Raw genomic sequence first — 12,074 nt, forward strand, 5'->3', positions numbered from 1 at the left:
CCAGACCATAATGCAATGCACTATTACCCTAATAATCATAGGATTTTCAGATTGAGTATACACTATAAGAAAAAAGTTCTATCATCACGTTTTAAAAGCGTAGACAAAAGGGATAAATGGCCACACTTTTATAAGGGTGGTAATTAATTAGTAAATTGTCCACGTTTCAGATGTCAGGTTTAAAAGTGTGGCTATAGAAACAACCAGGCATTCTTTTAAAGCGTAACTAATTTGTTTTTCTACGGTCACATTTTCGAAGCGTGCCCATATTCTCTAATTATTTGGGCACCATAAAAAAGTGTAGAAATAGAGTTTTCCATGAAAAATTTAGATTTTCCACCAATTTTATCTCCAATACAATTTTAATTTTTTTTTTCACCAAGGAGAACCTTACTAAGGAGCGCATCATTCATTCAACCCTCGTAGCCCTCTTCATCACTGAGAAGAGAAGAAACCTCTCTTGTAGCCCTCTTTCATAGCCTTCTCTTGCAACCTTCGCCTGCAACCATCCATCAGTGCTGCCTCCGTCGGTGCACCCTCTATCAACGCGCCCTCTGTCGATGCTCACTCTCGTTCACAAGGCATCGCTCGGTGTTCACTCTCTCTCTCTCACAAAACCTACCTCCATCGATGTTCACTCTCTCTCGCTACTCCCTTAACAACCCATAACTCGTCGCTGCCTCTGCCTCAATCATCGCTCCTCCTTCCAAGGCTCCTCCCTCAATCGGCGCTTGACCCTCACCATAACATAAGAAGGTACGGATTTATTCTTTATTTCTCTGTTTCTGTATGCAAATTTGTTTGTTTTGGACAACTCCGTCACCTTCTGAGATTCCCCTTTCTTATTTTGCATTTAGAGTGCTAGATCTTTAGGTAACAGTTACATGGGATTTTTTTGCTCTAGCTTTAGGTTTAACTATTGCTGAAGGCATGAGAAATCAGACTGTTAAACCAGAAGATGAGTTTTATTTGCATTGGCTAATGCTCATTGTAAGTGCTTGCCAGGAAATTTGACTATTTAATGTATCGATACTTTTTCTTGCCTCACTGACCTCAACTGATCTGGTATGATGTGAGATGAGTTTCATTAGTTCATAATTAGGTTTCCATTTTCAACATTAAAGTGTTTAAAGTTCTAAGAAGAGTTCAGTTTAGGTGCTTAGAGCTCTGTGTATGCATAGGAAAGTATATGGTTTTCATGTTCAAAACTATGACAACAGGGCTCTGATGTTTAGAAATCATTTTTCAGCAATAAAGTAGTCTTGGATTGTTTATTTTACACCAATGCACTTTGAGCATTTGACTTGTGTCTATATTCTAGGAAAATGTCACTAATAGAATATCACTAATCATTTATCCTTAACCTTTTGGTTTTGGATATCAGTTGATGATTCATTTCTATATGTTCCATGTTGGTGGTATTACAAATCTTTATATAGCAAATGTTAAACATTTAAATTTGAATGTTTATGAAGTAAAACATTTAAAAGTAGTGTAACAATCTAAATTATTAGCGGCTAATTGATTATTTATATTATTTAGACATAAAGTGATATTCTTTTCTTTACATTTGATTACATGAATATATGTGTGGGTGAGGAAGAGCACAAATGTAAAGTACTAATTTATATGTTGATTTAATTTGATTGTGGGTTGTCTTGAGAATCAAATGTAGAAATGGAAAAAGATTTTCAAACATATTTGTTACCTTTATTGTTGGATTATACCACTATATTGATGAAATAAACTTTAAATTTCTTTTAGTATTTTGCATTGAAGTTTCAACCAATTTGGGACAATAAAGTTTTAATTTATTTTTTAATATCTGAATTTGTGTTAAACATGGCTATTTATTTATTTGGTTGTATGTATCTATGTATTGTGTTTAGTGTTTTCAACATTATTTCCCTCACTCACTTGTATCCAAGCTTCATCAAGAACGAAATGAAGTTACATATTGGTTATTAGTATTTACTTAAGTCTAATTAAGTTAATTTTATTTTAGACTTTTGGTAGTTGTCCTTTTGCTGTTGCTGCCACTGCCACCTCTTTTTTTTTTCTTTTGCTTTCGCTGCAGTGCTACAGCTGTTGCTATGGTACGACTATATTTTCTATTGCTGAATTTATTTTCTGTGGTGCTGCTTTGCTACTGGTGGTTTTATTTTCTATTTTTAGTTGAATGCACTTTAATTTCTTGACATTTTAAGTTTTCCATTTCTATTGGATAACCTGAGACACCACAAAAAAATCCTTGAATATTGTCGAATTTACCGACGGATTTAGCAAACAAATCCGAATCTGTTTACCATCGGATTTACTGTAAGAATAAATCCAATGGTATAAACCTCGTCAGTAAGTGTTTACCGGCGGATTTTCTTATCCGCCGCTAATTACTGTTGAAAATTTTTTGCCAATAGCTTTTATCGTTGGATTTATCCCCCAGTAAATACAACGGTAATATGTTATTTATTAATAACTAAATTAATAAATATCAGCGAATTTATCCAACGATAAATTTACTTGTAAACTTAAATTTTATTTTTTTTTTATAAATTTGATTATCATCATCCTCCTATAGCAAAAGAGAACAACATCACATATAACTAATACCAACCAATCAAACAAGTATAAAGATAAAATTAAAGTACAAAAAGAAAATAGTATAATAACTAACTATACTATAGAACACTAACCCCAATATTTTGCAAATAGAAAGAAAAAGAATATATGCACATTGTGACTAGAAACTTGTCCTAGTATTATTTGCATACTTATAAAAAAAACTAAAGTCAATTAAGAACTTTTTATGTTCAATAAAAGATAATCTATATATCATATCTTATTACTCTTAATGGCCTATGAAGTTGACTTAGTAATCCTAATTCAAATTAAACTTATACTTACTACCAGCCAAATCAACATATAAAACTTTTAGAGAATGTTTACTCTATCAATGTCTGGTATCATCATACTTTTTGAGTTTTTGTTTTGTATGTAACTTCAATTTTTATGAACAAAAAAGATATGAACAATTGAACATTAACTTTATAGGCATAATCAATCGAGAAAATGAATAAAGAATAAGCACAAAACTAGAGAGAAAGTAAAAACAGAGATAACTAATGTGTGATTGAATTTTAAGTTTCAATAGACCAATAAAAAAATAATTATGAAAATAACAACGAAACCAATCATTAATTATAAAACAAGTTAAACAAGTAATTAATTTTTACCTGCCACAACCAGCCTTGCTAACCAAATTGATTTGAAGCTGCAACGATGAAAGAAGTTAAAATTCAAACAAGTTAAAAATAATTTGAAAACTAATTCAAAATTTTTTAAAACAAATACTGAACAATATTCGGCATAAATAAACACTCATAACGGCAACAAATTAGTTATTTGGGTGCATTTTCTTGTACTATTCTCTGAACTCAAACTTGCAAAACAAAAACATAACAAAAAATCTCAACCAAGAATCAAGAACAAATTAAAAATCATAACAAAAATCAGGAACATAAAAAATTAAGAACAAATCAAAACAAAAATCATAAAGAAAATAATGAATTCAGAAATCAGAAATTTCAAAATTAAAATAAAATAATGAACCTAGAATAAATCCTAAAATCGAAATTAGAACAAACAAAAAAAAGAACCAAATCATAACAAACCCTAAAATCCAACAAAAATAGAACAAAATCAAAATAAAACAAAACATAAGCATACACCATAAATTAGGGTTTAGAGTTTAACTACACTAAACAAACTAGTGAGTGAGTTACTCGAAGATAGTAGTGGCGCAGAGGACTTTTTTGGTATCGTGGCAACACAGACGGTGTAGTGGCGGCGGCAGCGACCAACCGGCAGGCCGCATTAGGGTTTTTTCTAATAAATTCCAATAAAATAATAGGGATATGGAGTACGACAACCTACATGGACGGAGGAAAGGGGGAGCTCCAGTGACACAGAGAGCAGTGGTGGCAATAGCAGTGGTGGGAGTGACAGAAATGGTGACGATAGAGAGACCAACGCGACATAAGGAGTCCATGCAGTCTTTGAAGGCCGTTGGTGGTGTTGGCTAGCAGAGGGGCTGCCGGAGGTGGTTTGGGGGAGAGAGAGGCAGAGAATGGAAGAGGAGGTTGAGAGAGAGAGAGAGAGAGAGAGAGAGAGAGAGAGAGAGGTAGACGGAGAGAGAGTGTGAGTGTTCCAAAATGAGGGAGAGGGCACGCAATTCCAATTTACAGCAAATTTATTGGCGGATAAATCCGACGGTAAAATATTGCGCGTGACCAAAATGAAGGTTTCCATTAATCCAACGGTAATAATCGTGCTAATTTTCTTTTTTTTCCCTCTAAATATTATATCGAATTTACTGTCAGAAAACCAAATCTGGCGATAACATTTTTACCCGACAAATTTATTGCCAAATCTGTTGGTAAACCCGCCGCTAAACCAAATCGAGGGTATTTAGCATTTTCTTGTTCTAAGAACTATAAAGTAATTATGTTTTGCTTCACTTGTTATATATAAATGGATTTTATATTTGGTATTTTAGACTAAATACAAATATAGTTTATATTTCTATGTTGAAGTGACAAATCAATGAGTGAGGGAGGTTGCTGAAAAAGATTGGAAGTTACATATTAGTTATTATAGTATTTACTTAAGTCTAAGTTTACTTTATTTCAGGCTTTTGGTAGTTGTCTTTTTGATGCTGCTGTTACTACCTCTTTTGTTTTGATTGCGTTGCAGTGCAGCTACTATTGTGGTACGAATTTATTTTCTGCTGTTGGTTTTATTTTTTGGTTTTAATTTAATACACTTTCATTTCTTAATATTTTAAGTTTTCTGTAGCGATTGGATAACCTATTATTAGGAAGATTAGTGAAAAAAAGAGAACAATAAGTTTTCTAAGATAACTTAGCTTATAGCCACGCTTAAAAAGCATGGCCATATTTTATAGAGTCATCAATAGCCACGCTCAATAAATATGGCCAAATCTTTAACTATTGGCACGCTTTCCAAGTGTCACTGTATGTCCACCAGAGAGCACGCTTGAGAGCATGGTTATAGGGTTATACATACAGCCACATGGCAATAGCTAAGATTGTGTCAACAAAGTAAAGGTGGCCATAGTACAATAAAAGCATGCCAATAGAGCAACTGGCATCCTCGCAGATGTGACCCTTGCAAAAGTGTGACCACAAGCTGTGTCTACACTTTTTCTCACTTGTTGGCATGCTTTAAAAGCATGGCAAAAGCCTGTTTTTCTTGTACTGATATATTTTATTTGGAGTAATTTATAAAATTTTTCAACATAATTATTAACAAATCTCTACTATTTATACATAGTTAAAGCTCCCACCCTGAAACAAACACCAAAATCTTGATCATCTTTGTTATTGGATTCACTTGCTCATGCTACAGCTGAGGCTATACAACAAGTGAAACTATGCAAAGACGAAAAAGAATGAAAATAATTTTGTCTAAACAATAGAAAATGATGATTTTAATACCAAATTTAATATTAAGGACTATTTTGAAAAAAAAAATAAGTTAAGAAGGATTTTGATTTTTCATCCCATATTATAAAGACAAAAATAGTACTTATCCTTTTCTATTTTTAATATCCTTTTTCCTGGCGCTCACCACTTTTTGTGATAAGAAATTCAAGGATCTTTGTTTACATTGTAAAATAGTGTTATTTGATATTTATAGTCAAAATTAATGGACATTTTATTATCGTACATATATGTCTATGTCAAAATTTTAACAACTAAAAAAAATTATTTTTAGCGCCCATTATAGTGGCAATAAAAATAGCCATTAATATATTTACCAGAAATTAGACATTGGTCATCTTAAACTACAATTGCTAGTAAAGACCATTTTAATAGCCCCAAAAGTATATAATTGTCATTATAACATATACTAATAATGATAAATATATAATTTTCATAAAAACATAAGTTAAATAAGACATATAATGGCTATTATGTTATTGCCACTAAAAATTTGTTGCCAAAAGTAATTTCTATTGTAGTGTTAGTAAGTGTTACACTTAACGAAATTGATGCTCAAATGTGTTGTTGTTGTCATTGAGATGTTGTTCTTATGTTAACTACTACACTCATGCAGGTTACCGATGGCTTTTTCGACGGCCCCTGATAAGGGGGTTAGCCTATAGCCTGATCGTCGATAATAAAAAAATCGTCGCTAATAAAAGCACACATTTTGTCTTTTTTTCGTGCATTTTATCAATGTTTAGCCATCGATAAATTAATAAAATTTTTCAAAAAAATATAAAATTACAAAGTAAATGGTACCAACGGCCTCACCATTAATAAATTAATGTAATATTTTTTTTACAATTAAAAGATTGACATTGTTAATTTTATCGATAATCGCAACTCTCGATAAAGTTAACGTTTTGGAATTTTTGATTCGGCTCGTTCACTAAATTTATTGATGGCCAAGTCGTTAGTAAACATCGGTAAAAATTCAATTAAATAAAATGCATCATTTTAAGGTGTCGATAATATAATTTACTGATGCCCTGATCTTTGGTAAGATGAATAACCGGATTAAAACGTGTCACCCTCCTTTTCCTCCTTCCATTCTAATCTTTCCTCTCTCTCTCTCTCTGTAGTAGAACCTTGAAGGGTGGTTTGCACATCGGTTGGAGCTTTGTTTACCGTTCTGGAACCCCTGTCATAATGTGGTAAAGAAAGATTCAATTAATCGATCTATTTTTTCTATTTTTTGCAGTTTTTCACACATTTTAACCTTCCTATTTTTTGAGTTTTGGGTTAATTTGGAACAATGTTGATCAAAATGTAGGTATTGTTGCTACTAGTATTTTTGTTATTATTGCTACCGTTAAAATTTGAAGTAGTCAATAGATTATAATTGCCTTTAGGTTTGTTATCAAAATTTATTAATTTCAATATTATAAAAATATAATTAAAATTATAACTAAAAATGTTTATTGCCAATTATGCACTATAGGGTAGATACTTGAACCCTATGATAGATTTGTAGTATTAGAGAGGTGAAATGATTCTGTGCAAGGATATAAGGTGAATAGAACGGTTAAGATTTTTATGTTGATTGTGGTTGGTAATTGAAAATTTTGGAGCGTCCTAATTGTAGGGGAGAGTTTGTCAAATTTTATTAAAAAATTTAAAACACTTAATTAATAAAACTTAAAAAAAATGAACTCTTTTATAGACAATGTAGGAAGAATTAAATGCTAATGGTCTAACTTTGATTACTTTTACTTGTTTTAGGTGATATGGCAAGTGACAGGGATAGGGGATGAGTTGATGGTAACGAGGGTGGTTGTAGTAGGGGGTGGCCCATGAAAAATACGAGGATCTTGCTTACCTTGGGTGCGTCATCGTCACGCACCCAGCCTACGACCACCGCGATTACTACTGATAATGTGGTTGACGCCCAAGCACAATTGTCATAGAGGTTAGACTCTATCAGGATGATACTGTCCCCTAGGTCTATCCTTAGAGGCAGGTGGCACACACCAGTAGTGCTGTCAAATGGGGCAATCCAACCCATTTAGGCCCAGCCCATATATGTCTAGGGCAAATGGCTTGGCCTATTAAAGCATGTTTTATTCACGGACCATAATTTTTTAGCCCAGACCATTTATGGTCAGCTCAATGGGTTAAATAGGATGGTCTGTTTACCTTTTTATTTTATTATTAAAAAATATTTTGGTAAAAAATATCACTTTTAGGTCAAAAACAGAAAACAGTTTAGTTGATAGGTAAAATTTTCAAGTCGGATTAAAAAAATATTAGCCAAAAGTGCTAATTTTTTTTTCGAAAAATGCAAAAAGAATTTAAATGGGCCACCTATTTAGCTCACAGGCTAGCCCATTTAACCTGTCATTTTTTTTATTACTCGAGCTAAGCCCGTTTAACCTGAAATTTAAACGGGATTAATTTTCGAGGTAAAGCCTGCCTATTTAAATGGGTAAACGAGTTAGCCCGATAGGTTTGACCCATTTTGATGGCCCTACACACTAGACACCTCCATAGTTGTTTGCCTTAGATACAACCTCAGCCACAGCCTCAACCACTGCCAGAGCCACATATCCAAACACCGCCCCGATACAGGCATCGCCTAATTCGGAGCAACACACTACAAGAAAATCTGGATTTTGCCACACTTTTACAAGGGTCACATGTGCGACCGTGGTTGTTGCTCTATTGGCATGCTTTCATTGATTTATGGTCACGCTTACTTTGTTGCCACGCTATTACCTATTGCCTGCTTTAAAAGTTGTGTGTATAATCCTAGCTACAATTTCTAAGTGTGCTGTCTGGTGGACATATAACCATGCATTCTTAAACGTACAGTGTTGGTTATGATAAGGATTCGAAAGTGTGCCTGACTATGTTTTTGAACCATGCTAATTTTGTTGGTTATGGCCACGTTTTTTAAGCGTGGTCATTGATGACTAGTATATAATATGGGCACCTTTTTTAAGCCTGACTATAAGTTAGCTCAAGAAATCTATGGCTACACCTTTTTATGAATCTTCCTGATAAAAGCTTACAAAATTCATATATAATTTTAAATCATAGTTTGAGGGAGTAATTCAAACAATGACAAAAAATTACATATATAATTTTAAATCAATCAATCCAACCTACATAAACTTGTCACAAAAAAAATAGACATTCTTTACATGGCAGCATTCTAACAAAGTACCAAAAATCAAAGTCATGATGACAACTATTCATGATTACAATTTTAACAACTATCACATGGCTACTTCCTTTACATACTTTATTACAAAATATCAAACTTCATGATTAGTGTTTTAGCCATTGTGAGCTCCATTATTTTCACCACTGCCCTGCATAATTTTAAATATTGTTGTATTAGTACATCTTATATTTTATGACTATTTTTAATGCAACCAAAATAACTTTATTATTTGAAAAATACAACAGTAAAATCATCAAAGTCATAGTAAAGGGAAAGTGAAAAGCTGTGATTGCTTGAATTGCAAGAAAACTATTCTTGTGTGATTATTGAAACAAAGTTAATGCAGAAAAGAGTTAAAATGATACTTTGAACTTAACTAATAGAATCATATACTTTGTAAAACTAACTAGCAAACTAAAACTACAAGCTGAAGCCCTATTTATACACCAACTATTAACACAGATTATACCAGACAATTCATAGATATCATGAACTAACAACTAACTGATTCCTAATAAAATAAGGTAACAAAAATAATTGAACACTTTTCTCCACTTTCTTGAATTTTTAATGCCTTAACACATAGGTTCAATCAAATTTATTATTTGTAAGAAAAACAAAAAACAATCAACAGTACACAATTAGAAAATTCAACAATCAATAGTGCATATTCAGCCAGCAACAATAGTATGAACTACAAACAGAAAATTCAACCGATAAAAAATGAAATTCTATAATCCAGAGTAACAAGGCAATGACTACCTCTTTTTCTCATTTTTTTCACCAGTATCTCTCTATGACAGTAATATGAAAAATATAACTACTTACATCATCGTTCACTAGAATATGACAATAATATGAAAAAGATAGTTGCACTAAGGCTGCTACCTCTTCATCACTCATTCTAAGGATGATTTGGTGCAGCATCACTTTAATAGACCATATACACCATCCATCTTCTTTTCTAATGATAAGACCTTATCATTGTATTTAATGTTGGCTTGGCAAATCTCCTCGTCCTTTTTAAGAGAGCTTCTTGTAATCAAAACCCTATAATTGTTCATAAAAGACGTGTTCTCATGTTGAATATTTTGTTTTCTGAATAATCATATGTTTCTACACCTGACTCCCATAATTCTTTTAATTTTTCAATCAGCAGTTAAATAAAGACATGAATGTCATTTTTCGGTGATTGTGGTCCAGGAATGAGTAAAAAAAGAATAAAATAATTAGGATTTATGCTCATCCAAGGGGATGGATTATACACAATCAGAACAACAGGACATGTATTGTGTGTACTGTTCAAAGTTCGAAATGGATTGAATCTGTTGCTTGCTAAGCCAAGTCTTACATTTGAGGCTCCTTTGCAAAATATTCATGTTGACTGTCAAATGATTTCCATGATTCACCATTGGCAGGATGCCTTAACGACCCATCTTTAACACGCTCATTATGATGTCAAGACATAGCTTTAACTGTCTTTGTGCACATGAAAATCCTTTGAAGTTTGGGAATAAAAGGAAAATGCCTTGGAGTTTTTGTAGCAACTTTACAAGGCTTTCAAGATGAGGTAGCATCATTCTCTTCTATAACAAGATGCTCAATATAACAGGATGTTCCACAGACATGGCAAGATGCGTCATTATCATGCCCGTTTCGATACAATATGCAGTCATTGCGACATGCATCGATATTTTGGTAGTCAATACCCAAATTCTTCACCATATTCTTGCTTTTAACAAAAGAAGTAGGAATATTCAAATATGCGTTCCTTTTTTCAATAATTCCAAGAGAGAAGTGAACAACGCATTATCCATTCATGCAAGCATTTTAACAAGTAAAGATGGATGGTAAAGGATAACCAAGAGACTTGACCCTTAAACACTTGAGATATTAGAGTGTATACACTTCTGGTGAGGGTTCGATGCTCGATTCCTTGTTCCCGACTTTCATGAGCTATTTTCTTTTGCAAGTCTATTTGACTTTATTTTTATGATTTGAATTAGTGAAATCCAGTTCATATTTGTTCTTGAAAAGTTTATCTATTTCTAACCAAGTGGGTAGGAACATTTTGCATGTAGTTGCATTCATACAAATAGGTTGCATCTCATTCTTTCTACCATTCTTCTTCACTCTTATAACCTCTCTTGAGCTTAAAATGAGGACATGCTAATGTTTAAGTGTGGGGAGATTTGATGCACCACTAATTCGTGGTACATCTTGTGCTTAATTAAGTGGATTTTATCCACTAATCTCACACTTATTCATATAAATCGCATGTTTTACATTTTCCTTCCTGATTTTGTGCTATGATTGAAAACACGCTTCTTTGGCCTTAGATTTGCTAATTTTAATCCTCTCTTATTACCATTCGATGCCTTGATATGTGTGTTAAGTAATTTCAGGATTTATAGGACAGGAATGACTTAGAGGATGGAAAGGAAGTATGCAAAAGTGGAAGGAATACAAGAAATTGAAGGAACTGCTAATGTTGTTAACCCTGACCTCTTCGCATTCAATCGATCATAACTTGAGCTACAGAGATCCAAATGAGGCGGTTCTAGTTGCGTTGGAAAGCTAACATCTGGGGCTTGAAAATGATACATAATTTGCCATAGTGGCCATACAACAAAATGATGCACCCACGTGCATCACGCGCACACATCGTTCTGCAGAAAATCCAGCGACCTGTACGTATGAGAAATCTCCCCCAGTGATTTCTAGGCTATTTTTGACCCAGTTTTCGGCCCAGAAAATACATATTAGAGGCTACAGAGTGGAGGAATCAAGAGACACTTTTCATTCACATAATTTTAGGTTTTAGATGTAGTTTTCTAGAGAGAGGCTCTCTCCTCTCTCGAGGTTTTAGGATTTAGGACTTCTAGGTTTATTTTTTCCCAATTCTAATTCCAGGTTCAATGTTTCTTTAATTTAGTGTTCTTCTACTTTTATTCTATTACTTCAATTTATTTTCTTCTTTTGTTTAATTATTAATGCAAAGAGTATTTTTCTATTTAATTTCTTTAATTGCTTGATTATCTCAATTCAATTTCTTTTATCATGTAAATGGCATCCATGTCAATGGAGTAGGCTCCAACTTGGCTTTCGAGTTGATTAATATTTGGAGACCCTTAAGTTGGAAGACTCGAGAGTTAAATTGTAATTGGATTTATTGGTGGCTGCCTCTCTAGTCACTAACGCTAATCCTTCCCAAGGGAGAAGATTAGGACTTGTGAATAGAAGTTGGCTCCCAACTTACTTGACTTTTCTTCATTTGTTGAGGGTTAACTAAGTAGAAACAACAACCTATTATTATTGATCTTGAGAAATCCAATAAGGAT

The 12,074-nt window shown here is 33.1% G+C and overlaps 1 long non-coding RNA gene across 2 annotated transcripts; it reads left to right on the top strand.

The window, feature by feature from the left end:
* The first annotated feature begins 397 nt into the window (after positions 1-397).
* On the top strand, positions 398-11,771 carry LOC112800900 (uncharacterized). Of its 2 annotated transcripts, none has more exons than XR_011881829.1 (4): positions 398-756; positions 4,690-4,768; positions 6,653-6,721; positions 7,290-11,771. It is a non-coding gene; the product is annotated as an uncharacterized lncRNA (long non-coding RNA). The 2 variants fall into 2 exon arrangements; XR_011881828.1 differs by having other exon boundaries at positions 6,650-6,721; positions 7,290-8,505.
* Positions 11,772-12,074: the final 303 nt, after the last annotated feature.

The sequence above is a fragment of the Arachis hypogaea genome, chromosome 5, assembly GCF_003086295.3.
Source record: "Arachis hypogaea cultivar Tifrunner chromosome 5, arahy.Tifrunner.gnm2.J5K5, whole genome shotgun sequence".
NCBI lineage: Eukaryota > Viridiplantae > Streptophyta > Magnoliopsida > Fabales > Fabaceae > Arachis > Arachis hypogaea.